The 6,796-nt window shown below is 40.1% G+C and overlaps 1 long non-coding RNA gene across 1 annotated transcript; it reads left to right on the top strand.

The window, feature by feature from the left end:
- Positions 1-680: 680 nt before the first annotated feature.
- On the top strand, positions 681-5,324 carry LOC308404491. The gene is made up of 3 exons (XR_013973135.1): positions 681-1,044; positions 2,606-2,682; positions 3,041-5,324. It is a non-coding gene; the product is annotated as an uncharacterized lncRNA (long non-coding RNA).
- The last annotated feature ends 1,472 nt before the right edge of the window (positions 5,325-6,796 follow it).

Genomic DNA, 6,796 nt, shown 5'->3' with positions numbered 1-6,796 from the left:
AGTGTACATGATAGTTTGGAAACCTTGTGGTCTTTAAACACTTGTCGGGGGTAATTAAGTGTGTTTGCACAAGGGTACACCTGCAAGCCTATAATCTCCCAACAAATATGTTCCAGCATGTAAAAGTTAAGTGGCACTCATTTAATCTCTATCTTACTATCCCAAACGCACACACACGCACACACACATCTATGCAAAAATCTGTGTGACTATCCTGGACTCTTGACTTCGAACATTGAGCTAATAAAAGACAACTTCATTATGGTCTCACCTCCAGCAGTTGGACAGTTACACCGTGGCAATAAGTCGAAAGGCAATAAAATCATGAGCTACCTCAAGGGAGCAAATGAAGACATGCACGTACACCCTGTGTGAACACACACACACACACACACACACACACACACACACACACACACACACACACACACACACACATTAGATTAAAGCTAAACTCAGCATCTTTTGTGGTTACTGTGCCAAACCACATTTTCTTTTTGGATTTCCTCATTAGTGTGGTGAACCTCCTCCCCTCAAGACCAGACTCCACAGCTGTACACAAACTGATAGGATTTGCTCCAGGCTTTCAGTGCGGCCCTTTTCTCCCCTAGTGTTTAAAAGGGGTCGAGGTCTAAAGCTGTGATGGGCACTTTTAATGCTGAGTCTCCCAAGCAGCGCTTCAAACCCTGAAGTTACATAACATTGACAGGATTTTATGTTGTGTTTTCTTTGGATGTGAACATTCACCAAATGCAGAGAGAATGGGGATGTTGCCTGTAACCGCTTCACTCGGCCACACCTCAGCAGCTCGTCCTCTTGGTGGGGTCTCACTGGCCCTGTCCCCCTTTCGCTCTACAATCCACAGCGCCCAACACCCACCCTCTCTTTCCTTAATCATAGTGACCCAACCCACCTTGAGCCTATGTGCTTCAGCATACTCAGCAGTACTGTGGTAATCAGTAATCAGCCTAGGAGTCTTAAGCTTCTCTCTACACCTCTAGCACATCAGCGTGGGCTCTTCACTCATCTTATCCCAGACAGAAGGTGAGAGCTAAAATATTACTTGCCTTTTCTTCACATAGGCTACAATTTTTTTTCTTCTGGATTAAAAACGCTTATTTCCAAACTACTAAAGACAATTGTTTTCTTTTACGCCCTCCAGATAAACATAGAACACAGACAGCACAGTGTTTGCAGTGTGACACCAGATGCATCTGCATATTTATGCAAATGTAAACACACATTCAGCAAACGAAAAACAAAAAAGAAGTACACGTAAATACTGAATATGACACTTGCATAAACGTGGCATAAACACACCAGTGGAAAAAACACACCCCTGCCGCTCTGCTCCTTTCTGCGCCTGAAACAAGATGCTTTTTAAACTTAAAATGCACTCAGAAAATTACAGCTAACAATAACAATACACATTTCTTCAACTGATTATCCTTTTTTGTTTGTATAAAATAAGCAAACCATCAAAGGAACATAGATAAAAGTAAGAAACTTCCTTATTGTGTGTTTGTTTTAGCATTTCAGTCTGGTTGAATTGCTTTTATAGCTGCACATACTTTCAGTCAGATAATGAGACCATGTTCCATGTGAAGGCCTTTGGTGTTTTGCTTGCGTTTTGCTTATGCTGCAATAGCCATGCTGTTGTTACACCTAATTAAATCAAATATATCAAAGTCTTGGCACTGCCATCTTAAGCCTGTGGCTGTCTCTTACTGGGGAAATTCCTTATCAAACATAGGCATACTTGCCAGGTTAAACCAGTTATTTGTTTTAATAGGGCTTTGTACTACCAACCTCAGCATAGCTGCAGTTACATGTACGTTGAGGAAAGAGTCCGCACACAAAGACAGTGGGGGTGGGTGTCGTTAGTGTTGCCACAGCAACCCCCCTTTCTCATTTTATGAATTTCTCCCTCTAATCTAGTTCAGATACAGCGAAGAGCCAGAAAATGATTTATTAACAAGCTGATGGAATTATTTTTGATCATCATTCATGGACGTTACATTTCAAAGTCCTCAAATGTGACACTGTACATGCAAACATTTGCTGTACAAATAGCCATTTACATCTTGGGCATTTACAAAGGTCATCATCATCCTCTTACCTTGGCTCACTTTCATTTAACACGCAGAATAAAGGAGCAGAACATCTGCAGGGTTGTCAGAGTTAATAATCTTGTCATCACTGTCTCGCTCCAGTCTCACTGCAGCACTGTGCAGTCTGTGAGGTATGTGGTCGGCTTTAAAGGGGGAAAAGGCAACTACTGCAGCTGTTTATTATGTATTTATATAAGTAAGTGGTTTTTGGGGGTTTCTAGGCAAATGGGGTTTAGTGAAATTCGGTCATCAGGTCTGAACAGCTTGTCACTCAGAAAATGACACCAGTGATTGATGTACTGTATTTTTAAGTGATGCTTATGCCACAGCTCTCTTTTCTTCCTGCAGTCGTTACAGTCATGAAGGATCAAAAGTAATTAAGCCTAATGCCTCTTTTTCATTATGTTTATCCACTAACATCAGATAAACCACCATATCAGCATATAAATTAGGCTAATCTTAATGCTCCAATGTCTCTTTACGTATCAAACCAGGAACAAATTACTGAAAAACCATCGCATTGCAGTTTGATGTGATTTGCTTCAGACCCAGAGAAGAACTTCTTTGTTTGGTAAAAAGAAACTTAACACTGTTACTGTTTTCTGAATAAACCCAATTTAGTTTTTTGGTTTATCCACCTGTTATATACTTATTATGTATAATAATAGTTATATTTGCTCATTGTACTAAATTTCTGAAACAGTACATTAAACGAAGCCAAAAAATTTTTGGCTTCGTTTAATGTAACTTTTCTCCTATATTAGATCAAGCTAAGATTTTCCCCTTTTCTCCCCTCTTTTCATTCCTTCATTAATATCCATCCACATATCTGGCAATCTTCCTCTTATTCTGTATCTTTCTTGACCACCCCCCACTCTGTTTTTCCTCCCACTCTTTTCTCCTTCTTTGCTTTCTCGCATGTTCATTAGCCTGACAGGAGAGTGTTTTTAATCGTGGCGAGCGGAGGACGGAGATGAGAGAGCCCCAGGTCCATAATGGGAACCAGCGTGGTACATGTGCTACATAAACACATCAATGCTGCCACCTCAGACGATCGACAGAAAGGGAACAAGAAAGTGTTTGTGTGCACGTCCAGTGCAAAATAGTCATTATAATGACCATAACAGGCACTGGGTACACACATGACTGAGAGCTGATCCACCAGATATCTGGGGAAGGAAGACCAATGATCAGCACTGTGCCCACACAGACAAACAGCCATAGTGTACATTATAGTGAACGTGTATTTTTATTAAGTGTTGTGTTTTATTCTCCAGCTCATCCAGCTGTACTTATTAAATCCTGCTGGATAATCACATCAGATGGATGTTAATGGAAGTCACTGTGATCTTGAAGTGCTACCACTCTGTATAAAAAACCTTTCATCTGCTGCCGTTCTGTCTCAACTATTTTTTTACACAACTATTCCTAAACAAATTTGTCACCTAGAGTGTTTTACCAAATGTTATTTGCTAACTATGTCACGAGTGGCTTTGTGCGTTTACAAAGCAAACACAGTAAGAACTGTGTCAAGCCAAAAATGACACCAGCTCCACAGCAAACTGTGATCCAGTTAGACCTTTTTCTAAAAAGCATAAAATGTTAATCATGTTATTGATTAAAAAAAGAAGAAGAAGTGAACGTGTTCTTGTTTCTTATACAATAACATCTGACAGGCTGCTTCTTTGCTAATGAAATGATCGTGACCAGAGAGCCACACAATGTTCATTCTAGTTACATATTTTATACTCGATACGTATAAAATTCACTTTACAGCCTCACACAGTGACACGAAATACTTTCCTAATAATAACACACACGTGATCTTTCTGTCATGATGCTCAGCTTTTTATCTTGTTTTGAAGTTTATTTAGATTATGTGTTGGTATTTTCCTTTTTTCGTGGTTTACTTTTATTTTTAAATACTTTGGTTTCTGTGTTCTATGTAGAGACAGTTTTGTTTTCATTTACTATTTTAACCCCCCAAGTGTCCATGTGTACAAGTGTGTATTCTTTTGGGTCATGAGTTGATGGTTTGATTATGTTTTCTGTTTGGTTTTATTGTGAGTCTATTTTCTTTGTTTGTGTTTCTTTTTTCCCCCATGTGGCTTTGAATTTTCTGCACAATTGCATTTTACAACTTTTAGTTCTTGTATGTGAGGTCTGGTTATTGCTCCTGCAGTCTGCTATTTGTGGTTAGTTTCCTTGGTTCCATTTTTTCAGTATAGTTTGCTTATCTACTGAAGTGATTATCCTTTGCATTAGTTATTGTTAGGCAGTTGGTTTACGCCTGTGCCTAGTTTTCCCCAGCTGTTTCTATTTCCGTGATCACCCCATGTGCATAAATAATCTTCTCATCACTGTTTGTCGCAGTGTCTGTTAGCCTCCCAGTGTGTCCCCTGCCTGATTTGACTCCAGTCTGCCATTTGACTTTGAACTGTGGTGTTTTTGTTGGCTCACTTTTTTGTTATTTGGTTTATTTTGGAGTTTGCATTTGGGTCCTCAGTCTCTAACTCATGATGCTTGCTTTTAGTATTAAAATATTAACACAACGCCTGGCTGAAAACCAGCCCGTAGACCCCTTAACAATAGAAGGAAAGGCTGCAAGCACAACTTCATTGCTTTTGTTACTTGTTGAAGATCAAGCTTTGGCTGCTTGGCATGGATGGGCAGGTTTAACCTCATCCTTGTTACCACCTTTGTGTTAGCATGCTGCCTTCTCAGTTGCTTTCATGTTAGCATCAGTTAATAGCTGTTTCTGACGTGGGCACCGTTTGCACTTCATGCCTCGTATTTTGCTGATTTGTGAAATAAATTAAAAGTATTGTCCATATTCTTGCTCCACAAAAATTGTTAATTTCGCTACCCTTTTTCTCATTGCGCCACACAAACTGAAATCAGCAAATTTAGTTTTTATTTGTGGATTTAGCACAATGGTTGTTTAAATTACAGAAAACTGTAATTAATTCAGTACTGGAAAATACACTGCATACTTCAAATACACACTTCAAATGCTTTCACACCACTGGAAATATTCCATGTGATTTAAAGCAAGGAAACCCTGGGAGAGCACGAAGGAGGCACAAAACTCGAGTTTTCCAAACATTGGGATATTAATTGCACTATTTGCACATCACACAAACTTTGTGCATTTAGCTCGGCTGTTTTTATTTTTACAAAACCCTGAATCCAAATTGTAAAATTACAAGGCATTGCATTCTTTTTTTAGCACTCTACATTTTAGTGCCAATGATTATTGCTTTAAATTGGTAGATGAAAATCAAAAACAAAAACAGGCTCTGTTAGTCAGAGAGACAAAGATCTTAGAATATGTGTAAAGGTGTTTTTCTGCCTTTTTGCATGTTTTTTTAAGGTTATCATTTGCACTTGATTTTTTTGTTATGTCATGTGGTAGTAAAGGCTACAGTTACCAGCAGCCCAGCAAGCAACCAAAACTGATCATGCTTTCTTATTTTATTTATTTTTTAAATAAAATATTACTCCTTCAATTGCACAAATTAACCAAGGGCACCAAAGATGAATACTTTTGTTCTTACCTCTCTGACATGGATATGTGACACTGAGCACATGAGGAGAAATCATGAATAAACCTTCTTATGAAACCTTCATTAGGACCCGTCAGGGCTGTTTTGATTAACATTAATAGGACCAGCCCCCATTTCTCTGCTTGCCCTTTCTCCTGTTTTTCCTTCTTCCTCCTCTGCAAAACCCTGTCCTGTTCATCACTATCAACTCTCCCTTCATGGTCCTTTTGCTATACCTCTGAAATATTTTTGTCTATCTTTAGTCATTCTCTTGTATTCACCACTCTCTTACCTAAATGATCTATTCCATCCTCGCCTCCAGTGGAGATGCAGTGCCAATTAGGAACTGGTTGCACAGGGTGGGGGTGCAACCAGCCTAGTCTAGACTGAGACCAGCACCTGCATCCTCCCCCTTTCAGTCCTTTATTCACCTGATGTTATCTTTCTTCTTCTCTTCCCTCCTCCCACCCTTGCAGTCTCTCCTTTTTCTCCCTTTCTTCTGTCCTCACCTACGCGTTCTCCATTCCTTCCCACTTTTTGCTTCATGCAGATAACTCCCCTCACGCTGGAACACTCGTTGCTGAAAACCGTGTGGTCCAGGTCCATTCATCTCTGTCAGACTGCATTAGCACCATGAGGAGCACGTACACACACAGGTCCCTGGTTTGGCTTGTCATGGGGGGTGGGGAGGCCATGACAGCAGGCCTCACCAAAGCTGGCCAATGAATATAGATCACCTAGCTATTCTCAACCACTGGGGCCCTGAGACCCTCGTTGGCCCTGCGGGATTCCAAGCCTTAAGACTGGATCAGACCTGTTCAATGTGGTCATGCAGATAGTTTTACCAACGCAGCACCACCAGTCTTTGTGTGTGTGCATGTATGACTTATATAAACCCTTTGCTTGCGATACATGTTTAGTTGCACAATCTATTCAAGAGCAGATTCAAGTTTTATATTCTCATTGAAAACAGTTGCATTACACCTCTGTTTGGACACAATGTTCTTGGGTATAATGAAGAGGAACCATGAGCTCTGTGTTTGCAGATAGGAAAGGAGCGTTTACCTCCATATCAGTCATGTATCAGTGATTGCCACAGAGGACACTGAATTCAGGTTGTCTACATTACATGATGCAGTG

Source organism: Rhamphochromis sp. 'chilingali' (genome assembly GCF_963969265.1).
Source record: "Rhamphochromis sp. 'chilingali' genome assembly, chromosome: 10".
NCBI lineage: Eukaryota > Metazoa > Chordata > Actinopteri > Cichliformes > Cichlidae > Rhamphochromis > Rhamphochromis sp. 'chilingali'.
Note: the sequence above shows the minus strand (reverse complement) of the source record. Positions and strands in the feature narration are given on the sequence as shown.